The 15902-nt window shown below is 35.3% G+C and overlaps 1 long non-coding RNA gene and 1 pseudogene across 1 annotated transcript; one reads left to right on the plus strand and one right to left on the minus strand.

The window, feature by feature from the left end:
* The first annotated feature begins 6078 nt into the window (after positions 1-6078).
* On the plus strand, positions 6079-10397 carry LOC104218444 (uncharacterized). The gene is made up of 4 exons (XR_011406701.1): positions 6079-6348; positions 6509-7374; positions 8063-8151; positions 9977-10397. It is a non-coding gene; the product is annotated as an uncharacterized lncRNA (long non-coding RNA).
* Positions 10398-11393: 996 nt separating this feature from the next.
* Positions 11394-14160, minus strand: LOC138889321 (disease resistance protein RPP13-like; annotated as a pseudogene).
* Between the last annotated feature and the right edge of the window lie 1742 nt (positions 14161-15902).

The following is a 15902-nucleotide window of genomic DNA, read 5'->3' on the forward strand; positions in this document are numbered from 1 at the left end:
CTTCTGTGTATTGTCGGTTTCAGTTTCGGGTGATTCAGAATTAGTTTGGAAGAATGATTCTCAACTAGGAAGCTTTGAGTTGGAAGATTTGACCAAGATTGAATTTTGAGTATTTGACCTCGGATCGGAGTTTTGATGGTTTTGTTAGGTCTGGATGGTAATTTTTGACTTGGGCGTATGCCCGAATTTGCATTTGGATATTTGTAGAAGATTTTGGCACTCATTGGCAAAAATTGGAAATTGGAAAGTTAAGAATGTTCTTAAGTGACCGAGAGTTGACTTCGATGTTATCAGGTTCGGATTATTTTTCGAGAGTTGGAATAGGTTCGATATGTCATTTGAAACTTGTATGCAAAATTTGGGTTCATTCCGGAGTGGTTAGGCTTGAATCGGATGCTTGATTCGAAGTTTGAAGTTTATGAACTTAAGAGATTGATCTTGATCGACGATTCCTGGTTTTGATGTTGTTATGTATGATTTGAGGCCTCGAATAAGTTCGTGTTATGTTTTGGGACTTGTTGGTATGTTCCAACGGGGTCCCGAGGGGCTCGGGTGAGTTTTGGGATGGTTTCAGACCATTTCTAGGCCATTTTTAGTTGCTGATGTTTGGCTACAGGGGTGTACATTGCGATCGAGCGGATTTGGTCGCGTTAGCGAAGAGAAAAATAGGAAAAATGGAGTTGTGGATTGTGATCGCGGAAGCTTTGTCGCGATCGTTCTCTACTGCACTGACCCGACTTTGGAAGCTTATATCTTGCAATCTATTGGGAATTTGGATGATCCAAAATTAAAAATTGTAGCCCTTTATGTCTAGTTTTGAGAAAATCAAACTGTTTGTCATTTGGAGTTTTGTACAAAAGGTTATGGCCAATATACTACAGGCTGTCTGAGAAGAGTTGGGAAGAGTTAGATGGAAGTTTGTTCATTGCGATCGCGGAGAAATGGCCGTGATCACATAGGGTAAAAATTGTCCTGCAAAATTTTGTGACTGCGATCGCGAAGGGTACCCCTAGAATAGTGTATATAGTACCCTATTTCGAAGGTTTCAGACATTTTTACTTATTTAGAGCTATGAAGCTCGGATAGAGATAATTTTTGAAGTGATTTTCACTATATGGATTAGGGTAAGTGTTCTCTACTCATTTTTTTTATTATATTTCATGAATCTATCTTTATTTTTGGCATTTGGTTGGTGATTTCAAAAGAGAAATTGGAGGTTTTTGACTAAAGTTTCATAGAGCAAGTTCTTGGGTTTTGAACACCGATTTGAAGTTGTATTTAAGTGAAACTAATATGATTAGACTTGTAATTGAATGAGTTATCGAATTTTATGAGTTTTGTTGGGTTCTGAGATGCGACCCGAGTGGGACTTTTGGGATGATTTTTGGGCTTTGATTAAAGATTCAACCTTTATCATTTGGATTTGTTTAATTTAGCATTGTTTGATGTATTTGAATTGTTTTTGGCTAGTTTCGAGCCGTTCGGATTGGTACGCGTATGATAGCATTTTTGGAGCATCGATTGGTTTGCTTGGCATTAAATTTGGCTTGTTCAAGTTAAGTAATACTTCTAAATTGGTGGCGAGGGTATGAAACCCCGAATTACGTGTTATGTGTTTGGTGTTGTGGCGACATACATGCTAGGTGACGGGCGTGTGGGCATGCACCGTGTGAATTGTGACTCTGTTATTTTTGTGGTACTGTGTAGTTGCCTGATCTTATCTATAACTATGAAATCTTTACGTACTAGAGCTATTGAGCTGTGATCCATGTTCGAAACTATGTCTACGCTACATGCGTATTCTATTGGGACCCACTGAGGTCATATTGCTGTTGAATTATTTGTTTAAGTTGAAATTTCATACTCAACCATGTTCATTCATTTCATATCATATCTTACTCTCCGTTGCTATTTGTTGACATATCATATCATCATTTTGAGCTAGTTTCATGGCATTGTGAGCCCGAGAGACTGGAAAGATTGATGACTGTATGAGGCCGAGGGCTTGAATGTGAATGGTATTATGGGATCGGGCTGCACGCCACAGCATGTTATATTGATTTATGCCTGGATCTGGCTTATTATGGCGCTTGGGCTAAAGGATCCCCTTCGGAGTCTGCACATACTCCCAGTGAGCGCGGTTGATTTATATTGAGGGATGGTTCTTCCCTGAGTATGGATCTTGTCCGAAGCATTTATATTTGGGGACGGATCTTCCACGGGCTGGATTGGCCTTATACAGTACTGAGTGACTGAATGTCAGTTGTTGTGTATATATTCGGGATGGATCTTCCCTGGACTGAATTGTCCATATACAATACTGAGTGACTGAGCATGTCAAGTGGTTGAGCAAGATGAGTGGAAAGTATGAGACGGTTAGATTGAGTAGTATGAGATTGTGATTACATGAGTTCATCTCTGAGATACATTGCATTTGACATGCACACTTGACATACAAGCATAAAGATGCATTTTCCTCATGCTGCATGGTATCACGTCATTCATGACTTCTCACACATATTGACATATAGGCATGGAGATGTATTTTACTCTTGCTATCTGGAAAAATGAAACATCTTATTTATTGTTGAAAGGATTCTTGGGAGAATCACAATTTTCAAACTTACTTATTTTGTTTGTTGGCGATTTCAGTAAAAGATTTGGGTTTTCACGGATATACTTCAAAAATAGGCATATTTTCTGGAATTGTGAACGAGCTGAGTATTTTATCTCTGAGTTACTTCTTTTATTATTTTCATTATGTTTTTATGAATTATTTTTGGCTATTGGTGTTGGAATCTGACCATTATTCCAGCACGTCACTACTTTCAACCTAAGGTTAGGTTTGTTACTTTTTGAGTTTATGGGGTCAGTTGTACTTGTACTACACTTCTGCACCTTGCGTGCATGTGTTGGATATTGATGTTGTTGTGATCGACGAGAGCTGAAATTAAAGACGTACTTGCGTTTTGGTTGTAGCTGCCTCTTGTTCATGGTAGCCTTAGGTTTATAAAAATCAGTTTATGGACATTTCGAACAGATAATGTATTTATTTATTTCATACCAGCTTTGTAGATTCTAATCTTAGAGCATCATGATTTGTACTACCAGTCCTTGGGAAATGTATAAGATTCAAATATTTTCTTTTACTTATTTGTCGTATTAAATTTCATTGGAATTGGATAGAGGTTAATTGGCTTACCTAGCGGGTTGGGTTAAGTGCCATCACGACTAGTTGGATTTTGGGTCGTGACATTGACTATTCTGATAACTAGAGCATAATAAAATGATATTGTATAACATAAGAAAGAAAAGTGACTTTTAGGTAATGAACACAAAGTTGAATGACTTTTACATAACAAAAAATAGAAAAATGGCTTTAGAATAATGAACACAAAGCTAAATAACCACCCATGAAATTTACTCGTCATTTTCTTTAGGTCAAATTGTAACAGGTCATGGTGATTTCCTGCAAATACAATTTGAATAAACGAAAATGACCCTATTTTTTTTTTTAACTAATCTCCTATATAACTACAAAATCAAATCTTGGACATAGGCTTGTCCTAAAGAGAAAGAGCAAGGAAATTTTGCTAGCATTTGGAAATAGATTTGGTTGAAACTTGAAAAATTAGCTTTTGAAGATGAGAGGAAAAATAATTTTTGAAAGTTGAAATTGTATCTGGATATGCATTTTACTTGAAAAGAATTTGAATTTTTTTTGAGTAAAAAACTTCAAAAACTACTCTAAAGCTATTTTCGGGATTTGAAGATTTTATTTTCAAAATCTGCCAAAAAATAATTAAAAAAATATTTAAAATATAATTTGGAAAAAGGATCCCAAATTTTATGGCCAAAGATGAGCTTAATTTGATAGACCAACTCTCACGATTTAAAGGATCTGTTTAACTTCATCTTTTGTGCTGTCCAACTACCTAATAACTCCTTCAAATCTTGTTATATTTGTGTTAATATGATACTAGTATTAGTACTCGTATGGATGTACGGACATTAATTATGTCAAATATTTATAATTATATGGAGTAATTTTTTTTTTGCTAGAAGCGAAGTAGTATTTAAATAATTAGAAAAAATAACAAAAGTTCCTAACATGATTGCATATGATCGTTAGCCGAATTAAGTATGTCAAATATAGAATAAAGTTACTATATACTATTAATATTTATTAGCTTGCCACTTGGGTTAACCATAATGTAAATTATATATGTAACTTATTGCTTTCATATATATATATATATATATTTTACTACTATTAATAAGCCAGAACGAGAGCAGCCTCCGGTTAGAAAATGAGCTGCATCCGGTACAAAATCGGGTCAAGACGGTTATTATCGTAATTATTGTAAAATAAAATAATTGTATTGGTTGACTAAAAAAGTTACGACTGTTACCTTGAAAACTGATATCGTATTTGACAATTATACCCTTTAGTTATGTCATTGTACATTTTCCCAATACAATCATTTCGCAAGGGACCCACTTTTGGCCTTTTTGGATGTAGAACTGTAGTTTCTGTGGATGTCTCTTATCAGTCTTATATACTTAGCCATTTAAAATTTTAAACACTATAAATCCAGAGACTAGATAATCATATAATAGGTCTACGTCGAAAGGAAAAAAACGATAGGCATCTTTTTCCATTGCAAATTTTTAAGAGTGAAATATTTTACATAAAAATTAACAAAATTATGAAACATAAGCACTTAAAAGAGCAAATAGGATATATTTTCCAAATGTATGATTTGCTGTACAAATATTAATTTGAGAGTGTTTTGGGATAGATATATACCAGCTTAACATTGTCTAAGTATTCTTTTTCTTAATTTTCTATTGGATATAAAAATAAGAACAAACAAAATATTAACTATTATAAACAAGTAACTAAATGATTCTACACTGTAAATTATTTACGTAAGGCTCATCCTTAAATATTACTATGCCATCTCAAACCCAAAATGTTGAGTTATTTTTATTAATTATTAATTAAGACGTTTTCATTTATAAAATTTTTTGCTCTGACTTATTTTAGATATAACAATAACGTACTTAGTGTGTACCCACAAATGGAATATGCGAAGATGGTATGTACGCAAACCTTATGTATAAGGTAGAGAGGATGTTTTTGATAGAACCTTAACTAAAGAAAAGCATTTTCAAAACAAGTTAAAAATACAGGAGTAAAAAGTTATGATAAAGCAAATTATTTAATGAAAAATATCATATTCGTCATAACATTATTTACTAAAGCAAGAGAGGGAAAAAGATTTTTTTTAAAAAGAATACGAAGAATAGAGGAAAAAAACTATAAATTTTAAAGATCGTTGGCTGAGCCGGTGCTAGATAAGAAGGGAAAATAACTTTCCTTTCGTAAGCCAATTATCTCTTTCTAAAATATTAGAAAGATTTTTAATGGAAAAAAGTACACTAGAAAATTTGAATCACAGTGTGCTTTACATTCGTAACCAAAATGCTAATTCTTTTATCGACAATGTTTTACACATAAAATTTGCGGTTAGTAATTGGCATTACATAAATTGAAGAATTTAAACGGTTTATTATTTAGAAAGAGAATGAGAAAATATTTAATAATTTTTTATTTTTAAAATAGTAACACTCGACTGTACGCATATTAACACCATCAACAATGAAGAAAATGATAGCGTTAAGTTATTTTATTACTTTTAATTATTTTAAAATTTTGCTTAGAACCAGGACCAAAAAAATATTGGTCATAATACGCTACATAATTAATTTTGAATTGTGTTAGTATTTTCACTTTTTCTTTTGATTTTTATTAAATTGAATTACATTAATAATCGAAATTTACAATTACTCAAATAGTCTCTAATTTAAAACTACAAATTCAAATAATATTTAATTAAATATTTAAATTGTCGCCAACTAATTAATGATTAAATTACTATAATAAATAATGTATGTCAAATAAAGTATATTTAAAAGGTTTTTTAGTACGCCGTTGGGCCCGGGCTTAGCCCGACCTCACTAGTATATATATATATATATATTCATTTAACTGTTCTGTATACAGTTATCACTGAACTGTTCAGTATTCGCATTCTTCATTACCGCAGTCGCGACTCTGATTTCTTCATGAGCGGTTATTAGTAAGTTCTTGTTCGACCGAAATTTAATATTCATTCCAAATACTTTGCGATTGAAAACTTTGAGCTCAAGAACAATTGGGTGATTGGAATTTTGAATAGGAAGCACGAGATTAGAAACCTCCATTTCTCAACTAGTTCTTCTTGGAGTTGGAAGAGTAGGAGGTTACCCGTCATAATTATCCGTTGATTTCACCTATTTGAGGTAAGAATCGGTCTCCAAGCCATGAATTTTGCTTATAATTTAATGGGTATCATTTCGTTGGAAGTACAATTGGGTTAAAGATTTAATTGTGAAATGAGAACTTGGAAATTGTGGGTTTTTCATGCACAGATGTAATTTTTATTTTTTATTTTTATAACAGTTGTGTTCGGACACTACAACAACAACAATATATGGGGTCTGGGGAGGTTAGTGTGTATGCTGACCTTACCCTACTTTGGAAAGATAGAGAGGCTGTTTCTATAACAGTTGTGTTCGGACACTGACACTGACAATATTAATAGATGGCTGCTACCTTCCACCAGCAACACGTGTACTTAGAAACCAACTAGTGTTTTTTCCTCGGGTAGAATTTGGAGTTTGCAACCACATACTTCTAGGCTACACCTATTGATGTTGGATTTTCAAGCATATTCTTGTGTCTAATTGATATGGGCACCTTGGGTAAGAATTATTATGGTGACATTGATCTATTGATGATTGACCTATGGATTGAGTATGGAGAAATTGTAAGGAATTTCATTGAGAATAACTATGAAAAGCATAGTCGAGGAAACCTTGAGTTAGCCAAGACTTCAGTTAACGTGCATTGTGATTTCCTATTACTTGAATTGATTAAAATATGAAGTTGGTAACTCTAAACTATGTGTTGCTTTACACTTCATTGACGAATTGAATTATTTTGTTGATCGGAAGTTGGATTTTAGTTGCACCCAAGGCAGTGGCCTAGTGGTTAATGAAGTAGGAGGAGAACTACGAGAAACCATTTCAAATCCAGCGGAGGCGAAAATACTATGTGATTCATTTCCATCTTCCAAAGCTTAGGTGGCCAGAGTTACTTAGGCGACCACGCTAGAAGTCCACAATCGCGGAGTGCCATTAAAAGCTCTTCACCGCGATAGCGCCACTCATATCGTGATCACTGGAGTTGGTGAAATAGTTGAGGTGCATGCAAGTTGATCCAGACGCGACGTCATAAAATATCATTAGAGTTAATTGGCGGTGGAGGTGAGCGATGACTTGAACTATGACTTTTTTTTATAAGGCAATGAAGGTGAGCAATGACTTGAACTATGACTTATTTTTTCATAAACAAGCATGATCAGGAAATTTAATTCGGCATTTATTTTCAATGATTTGAGTTTTTCTATAAAGATATATGCAATTGATATACTCTGGCATGTTGGGGAAAGTTTGAGATTCATAAGCTGATACTGTTGATATGATATGAACTTATGCGTTTTGAGATTACTACTGTATGTTTTCCTATTTCATAGAGTTATATTTAGTTGATGTTAATTGCGTATTAACTTTAAATATGACTCGTGATGAAATTGGACATCAAGGTGAGTCACTATGTATATGGTGGCACGGTGTATACTAAGTGTTTCCCCAGTTAGTAGGAGGGTGATATTTTCAATCCAAGTAGGCTGGTTTTTATTGCTCTCAGGTGTAGAGCTTTTCCTTTTACTAGTTTGGACAGTATAGATTTTCCCTTTTAAAGAAGGTAGTATACCTGATATTAAGGTAGTATATCAAAGATCTTGAGCAGCATCAGGTGTTCAGAAAACAGGATAGCGATGATTCAAATCCCATTCCTTTTGATTGAGTCTCTCACGGATAACAACAGTTTCATTCTTTTTGTAACCTGATATAGCTTTAAACACTTAAATCTACCCTATACCTTTAATAACAGGCATGACACTTGTAGCTGAATGCCAACTTGCTAACTCCTGAAGATCACAAAGATGAAGGAACTCCGACCAAAATTGTCAACCATTGCAGGTAATTTCTTTTCTATCATAAGCATTTTAACAAATTGAGACTCCTTAGGTTTGGTAACAATCCCATAATAGGCATCAGATCTTCCATAAGTCTTTTATACCTAAGGACTAGCAGTGAGATAAAATTTGACAACTTGTTCAAAAGAGGCAGTTTTTATCTCTCCCACTTAACCACAATCTTTGGAGGTTTTGACAAGAAGAAAGAGGTTTAAGGGGTGGAAATATTGCACCAGAATCTTAGCATAAGAGTGCTAAGAATCTCAAGTTCCTGATGGTATTCAAGGAGTAAGATTTCCTAATATCTTCCACCGAATGTATTCAAGTGTTTGTAGGCTTTTGAGAAGGGGAGCCTTGGCATAACTGGTAAAGTTGTTGCCATGTGACCAGGAGGCCACGGGTTCGAGCCGTGGAAACAGCCTCTTGCATAAATACAAGGTAAGGCTGTGTACAATAGACCCTTGTGGTCCGGCCCTTCCCCGGACCCCGCGCATAGCGGGAGCTTTGTGCACCGGGCTGCCCTTTTGTTTGTAGACTTGTAAGTCTCCCAAGATTGCGGAGTTTCTCCATATCGAACAACTAACTGACTAAAGTTAATCAAGTTAGTTATGTGGGGAGATAATCTGAGTTAGCAGTAACCAGCGATCGAGAATATTTGCAAAAATTGTAGGCTTTTGACTCTGCTTGTGGAGGGCGGGAGTTCAAATATGTTAGTACTTAATGCCAAAAAACTAGAGATGGACCAAGTTGCATATGGCATCAGTTGGAATAGAGTTGGCAAAATACATGTTCTCTAACTCCAGCACATACCGGTGTTGGAAAATATTACAGAAAGCACTGTTTTAAATGTGGATAAGCAAGATGACAATGGAACAATTAATTAAGACAATACAAAATCATTATTGCATACAATCCCAAAAATAATTCTCTTCAAACCAATTCCACACTCAAAAGAGCCAAAACAAAAAGAAATTAAACACTCATAAAACAAAACACTGAAGCTTGACATAAGCTCCCATTGACAGCCCTGAAATAATCAGTAAAGTGACAGAAAGCTCATTAATGCTTCTACAATCCAACTTCATGAATGCGAACGTCTTGAAGTGCTTGGCAAAAATACCCCATCTGCCATTTCATATTCCATTAACGGCTGTCTGTTAAAATTTGGGATCAATAATAGTGCTTTTTATGTTGTCTCTAAATATGTTTTTTTGTTCTAATAAGTCATGAAATTGAAATATATTCACACTAAAATTAGCTGACTTGATACTTGTACTGTACTCTGATCATGTTATTCTAATTACTTTTTTTTGGGGGGGAGGGGGGGTTGGGGGTGTTAGGTGTTTGTCCAGATTTTCTTACCATATTTGGTTTTCCTATCTCATGAAGGAAATGACAACATATTTACCATAATTGGTTATTTTTTTTCTAGAAGGAAAATATAATTCTTCCATATTTGGCTAGTCCCTTTTCTTGTAGGAAATTGTTTGGAGTTCTATAAATTGAAGATCCGTCCTTCTCATTTAGTGACATTCACAATGTAGCCATATGGGGTTTGAGAGTCGTGTTTAGGGAGAGAACTTTACGGGACAAGTGTGAATGTGTCACTTGTGTTTGCCTCTTCATGAGGTTGTTCTCTCGATATTTTGTATTCTCTTTTTATATAGTGGATTGCTCATCTCCGCTATGGAGGTAGGTCAGTTGACCGAACCACGTTAAATGTTTGTGTCTCTTTTGGTAGATTTCTCTTTTGTTGTCTGATTTATCATCGTTGAAGGTTTACTTTACTAGCTTCCGCATGACACCTGACTTTCTTTGGTCCTAACAAGTGGTATCAGAGCGAGGTTCAAGACATGATCATCTTAGCGGGTTCAGTTCTAGCTGCAACATATTTGACGATAATCATGATTTTTATTTGAGAAATTTGACCGGTGTGCTACGCACGTTGAGACAAACTTTGTGATGGAGATTTGGAGATGCGACCCTGTTGAAGGCTACATGAAGAAGGTGGATTAAGTTTATTTTGTTAGAAAATTCAAGCCAAGGGGAAGAATTGTTAGGTGTTTGTCCAGATTTTCTTACCATATTTGGTTTTCCTATCTCATCATGAAGGAAAGGACAACATATTTACCATAATTGGATTTTTCTTTTTCTAGAAGGAAAATATAATTCTTCCATATTTGGCTAGTCCCTTTTCTTGTAGGAAATGGTTTGAAGTTCTATAAATTGAAGATTCGTCCTTCTCATTTAGTGACATTCACAATGTAGCCATATGGGGTTTGAGAGTCGTGTTTAGGAGGAGAACTTTACGGGACAAGTGTTAATGTGTCACTTGTGTTTGCCTCTTCGTGAGGTTGTTCTCTCGATATTTTGTACTCTCTATTAAGTATGAATTACAGTTTCTTTTTTACCAATTCAACCAACAGGAACAGATTCCTACTCAACAGTAATATAATTTTCTGTCTTAATATCACGAGAACGTCATCCCAAAAACTCGAACATAAATCTCAATATTACCTTAAGACTTGGTAAAGTAACAACCCAAATTGGCAGAAGATCCTAATTAACCTTAACTAAATAAGCCAAATCTTGCAGAAACTGAAGCTTTTAGAAAGGAAATACAACAATCTGACCAGGCATAAGCCCTATAAAATCTCACATTGACAGTGTTGAGGCAATCTCCAAGGTTGCCACAAACATGCTTACTTCTTACTTTTAAAGCTAATGTCATTCAAACAGATGTCTTGGAGTTCTTGAGAATTTGGCATCTTCGACTGAAGTTGCCCATTTTCTGCAAGCCCCTGCTCTTTCATCTAAATTACATTAAACAGTTCCACCATTAGTATTATAAAAAAGACAAAAAGATTGACAATTATTTAAAATTATTAATTATAATTTTCATGATACTCGGTTACAATATATACATATAGTTACTTATAGGTGGTCTTTAAGTATCATGAAAATGTGAAAGATCTTTTATGATGTCACTGTATAAAGATTAAACCGTTGTACAAAAATTTATTTTGATGAAAAGGTCAACAGAAGTTATGGAAAACTGATATAGAATGAGTATAACGAATCAAATAAATGGTCAGTATGGATTGAAATTTTATTTGTGTGTACCTTTGTGATTTCGTATCAGGTAAAAATGTGAATATCCATGATCAAAAGCTTCAGAGTAGCCTCGAACAATCATATATAGAAACCTGGGCAGCGATAACGCACCTCTGTTTCCATTTTCATTATCTCAAGTAGAGCAACATGTTTCATTCTTTTTGGAATCTCCTGCAGCTTCGGACAACCAAGTATACCAAAACCTTTGAGCAAAGGCATAGCAGTTGCGGCTAAATGCCACCTTTCTAAGCCCCGAAGTTTAAGAAGACGAAGGAATTCGAGCTGACCAAAACTGTCATTATTGCAGGTAATCTCTTTTCCTTCATAAGCGTCTACTAAGTCGAGGTTCCTTAGATTTGACAACATTCCCAAAATAGGCATTGGATCTTCAACAAGTCCTGAGTTCCAAAGCACCATCATTGTAATGGATTTTGGAAACTGATCTGAGAGAGGAAGTTTTTCTATTTTCCCGTGTAACCATAATTTGTTGAGGTTTTGACAAGAAGAAAGAGGTTCAAGGGGTGGAAATGGTTCACCATATTCGCAACCCAACATGAGAGTTCTAAGACTTTTCAAGCTGCCAATGGCATTCAGCGAGTAAGAGTTCATAACTTTTTCCATGACTAATTCTTGAAGATTGAGTAAACCTACAGCACCATCATCTTTCAAACGATCACAACGAATGTATTTAAGAGTTTGTAGACTTGTAAGCTTGCTGAGCTGCACTGCTCCTTCATATCGAGCAATTAAATGTCTTAAGTTTATTAGGTTAGACATCTGAGGAGGTAGTATGCATGAGCTACGATCAGGGTTCAAAACTTGGAGAGAGTGTAAGTTTTTGAGTTTGCCAATGGTGGGTGGGAGTTTAAAGTCATTAGCACCTAGCAAACCTAAGAACTTAAGATGGACCAGATTGCCTATGGCATCAGGTAGTGCAGGTTGAGTGAAACGGATTCTCTCCAAATCTAGCACATACAGATGTTGGAACATATTGCAGTAAGAAGTAAACTTCTTACTGTCCTGGCTACCTATTTCTACATCAAAGAACAAAAGTGTCCTTAACTTCAATGTTGAAAAGTCAAGTGAGAGGACACTTTGTGCTTGAGCATGAATGGCGTGTCTGTGGCGCGAGAGGGGCACAGAGTGCTTTCTTGGATCATAAATATCGAACAAGTTTACCTCGTGGCCTTTTTCACGGCAAGATCCCGAAGTAGGTCATGGATTCTACATCCAATAATCTTCTCCCAAAATGTTTTTGCTACTTGAATCAAGCTTCTTCTTACTAGCTCATTTAGGAAGTCCTCAGCGACATCCTCCATTCTTTCTCCCACTCTAGGTATGAAGCCCTCGGCCATCCACAAGCACATCAACTTTTCAGTGTTGATTACACTATCTTCTGGAAAAATACCAAAATAAAGAAAACATTGCTTGAGCTCTGTTGACAAATCATTGTAGCTTAATGATAAAATGTGAGAGATCTCAATTGAGTTATTCTGCATGTGACGCCAAAGGTGTGCCTTCACTTTTTTCCATTCTACTAGTCCTTTTTTATGGGAAAGTAACCCGCTTAGTACAACAATGGCAAGCGGTAAGCCTCCACATCTTTCCACCATTTCGTTAGCTATTCCTTCCATTGCTGGAGACCACCCAATGTTGTCAAACTTGCCTACGTGACGCAGCTTCTTGCAGAAGAGGTCCCAACTTTCTTCTTGTCCTAGGAAACGAAGTTTGTATGCAAAACCTTTTTCATCTGCACTTTCAGCCACATCCTCCTTGCGCGTGGTAATAATAACTCTGCAGCCATTCTTGCTATCTGGGAATGCTCTTTTCAAACTTTCCCATGCTTCTTTATGCCATACATCATCAACCACCAAAAGGTATTTGCGGTCTTTCAATAGATCACGAAGGTAACTTTCTAAATCTCTCTCCGTCATCTTCTCCAACAAATCTAGAATTTCTTTGGTGCAACCTTGGATGGATTTTATGATATTTCGTAGGAGATCTGGGGTGTTGAACTCTTGAGAAACACATATCCAAGCGCGTGTTGGGAAGCTAGTGATTAGACTAGGGGAGTTGTGGAGGTTTCTTGCAAGAGTGGTCTTGCCTATACCACCCATACCATAAATGGAGATGACACTTCGTCGAGGCTCTTCTTTGAGAAGTTCAGCAAGAAATCTTTCAATGACTTCCTGAAAGCCAACAAAAATCTGATCCTGATCATCTGCATAGGAGGTAGTTCTCCTCAATGTTCTAACCAGGGCGGACCGATTGTTAGACCTATTACTTGGCCCTTCTCCTGCAATAATATCGATATTTCTAATACCATAAGTCTCTCGTTTGCGAGAGATATCCATGATGCGTGTCTTGAGGGATTGGATCTCCTTGCCGACGTTGTAGAGTTTGGTCTCCTTCCTACAGATGCAAGCGCAAGACTTAAGACGACTAGCAAATCCATCGTTAGTACTGCCTTTTATTGCCACATTAGTGGAGCTATAAGTCTCCAATATAGCGACGGTGTCATTAGCAATAGAGCTGATTTCAAATATCCATTGTTGAACTCTTTGATCTTCAACTTGCTTTTCTTCTGCATCTTTGAAGAAAGATTGCATGAATAGCAGCTCATTTCTCAGCCACTGCACATTCTCTCTCAGACTTCTGCGCAAGGCAACTTCTTGTATGAGGAAATTGCCCAGCTTTTCAACTGCAAATGATACAAAAGCATCAACCATTTTCAGGAATCTTTGTTTTAATTCACTGTTATCAAGAAACCAAGTGTTGTTCTTCTTCTTGAGTGTGCAGTTGATGTCATTCCTAATGTGCTATATATATGCACTTGTATTAAGCTTTGTTCTGCTTTTCACTTTTTCTTTTTAGAAATATATATTATAAGTTTGCTTGTGTTCAGGGAAAATGCCACTGAGTAGGAAGCATATTTTGATTAAAACATCAAACAAAGAATGTATAGGGCGTGGAACAGGAATTTCGGAGTTATATTTAACTAACCCACATTTTCCTGATTCTGTGGAAACACCAACAGTTTTGGGATCTTTACACAAATAGTTGGTTGGATCATTGTTTATTTTTTCTGGCCGGTATAGCTAGATTATGCATTGATACATGTATTATACATATATTATATATTTTCTTGCTAGTTTTTCTTTAAACGGTTAGATGAATGGCTATTTAGGTTAATTTTTCGAAGTTTTTTTTACCCTTTCAAGGCCATTAGAAAGTTGTAGTAGCTGCCGTCAGCTTGTTTGGATGGTTGTTACCTGTTTTATTATATCGTATTGTTATTTTAAATAAAATGTTTGTTTTGATTGTTACTTAAATTTTGTTGTATCGTATCGTTAAATCCGTCGTTACGTAAAGATGAAAAGTGCCACTTTATGGAACGACCGATTCGGTGTGGTCGCATCGTTACCTTATTTTTTCTGTTCATCTTGCCTTTCTTTATTATGAAATAATCATATTTTATCTTTTACCCTACCTTTTTATATAATGATTCTACCTCGTATATTATTTTTTCTTTATAATATTGTAAGTTATTCTACATATTCTTGTTGCATGACATCATGAAATGACGGCAATTAATACAATCTATCCAAACATTGTATACATCAAAATGATACAGTACACTACGATACAGTATTATACGATACATAACAACCACCCAAACAAGCTGCTCAGAAGTGATTACAATATAGTGGTGCACTCTAGTTGTATAGGAGTAATTTTATTTGCTTACCATTTCTTTTACTATTAGGGTGTGTTTGATATGAAGGAAAATATTTTCCGGAAAATATTTTCTAATTTTTCCATGTTTGGTTGGCTTAAAATTTTTGGAAAATATTTTTCTCATGAACTCATTTTCCTCCAATTTGAAGAAAACGTTTTCCCTATCAAGAGAAGGGAATTTTTTTTCCAAACTTCTCTCCATTCTCCATTCCCCATTGAAAGAATTACAAGAAAATACATATGACTTCACACCATAACAAAACATGATCCATATTTTTAAGTTTTACCCAACCTAGCCCATATTGTACATATTTTGAAAGCACTAGCAAATTCAAAACTTGTATTCTTATAATCATTGCGTCTAAAAGCTATGGAATTAAATATGTGTTCTCACAACCCTTGATTTCACTCTCTCTTCTTCTCATATCTTCTACATATGCTTCAAAGGGTCGTCCGCCATTGTTGCTTCTTACCCTGTGTCACCTTGTTGCGATGTAAGAAAATTGAAGAGTAGAAGTCCACCATTGAAGGCCATTCAAAGCTTTGCTTTTGAAAATAGGATTTTTTGAGTTTGTTAGTTGTTTGGATTGGGTGTTGTTCCAATTGGTTGAAAATATCAAAAGGAGTTCAAAATTTAAATTTGAAGTGATTTGGAGTAGATTTGAGCAAGAATTGAGTTCAATTTTAGAAAAGACGCAAGGAAAAAGACAAAGTCAGTTTTTTGTATAATTATGTATAATCTTGTATATGAGTGTATAAACACATCTTATACACTATTATACACCTTTATACAAGCGTCTGTAGACGAACTTCTTCCACGATTTTCAGTTGTAATTCTTGTTCAAAATCAGTCCAAATCTCCATTAAATGACTTCAAATTTTATATACAACATCTTTATACTA

Source organism: Nicotiana sylvestris, chromosome 4 (assembly GCF_000393655.2).
Source record: "Nicotiana sylvestris chromosome 4, ASM39365v2, whole genome shotgun sequence".
Taxonomy (NCBI): domain Eukaryota; kingdom Viridiplantae; phylum Streptophyta; class Magnoliopsida; order Solanales; family Solanaceae; genus Nicotiana; species Nicotiana sylvestris.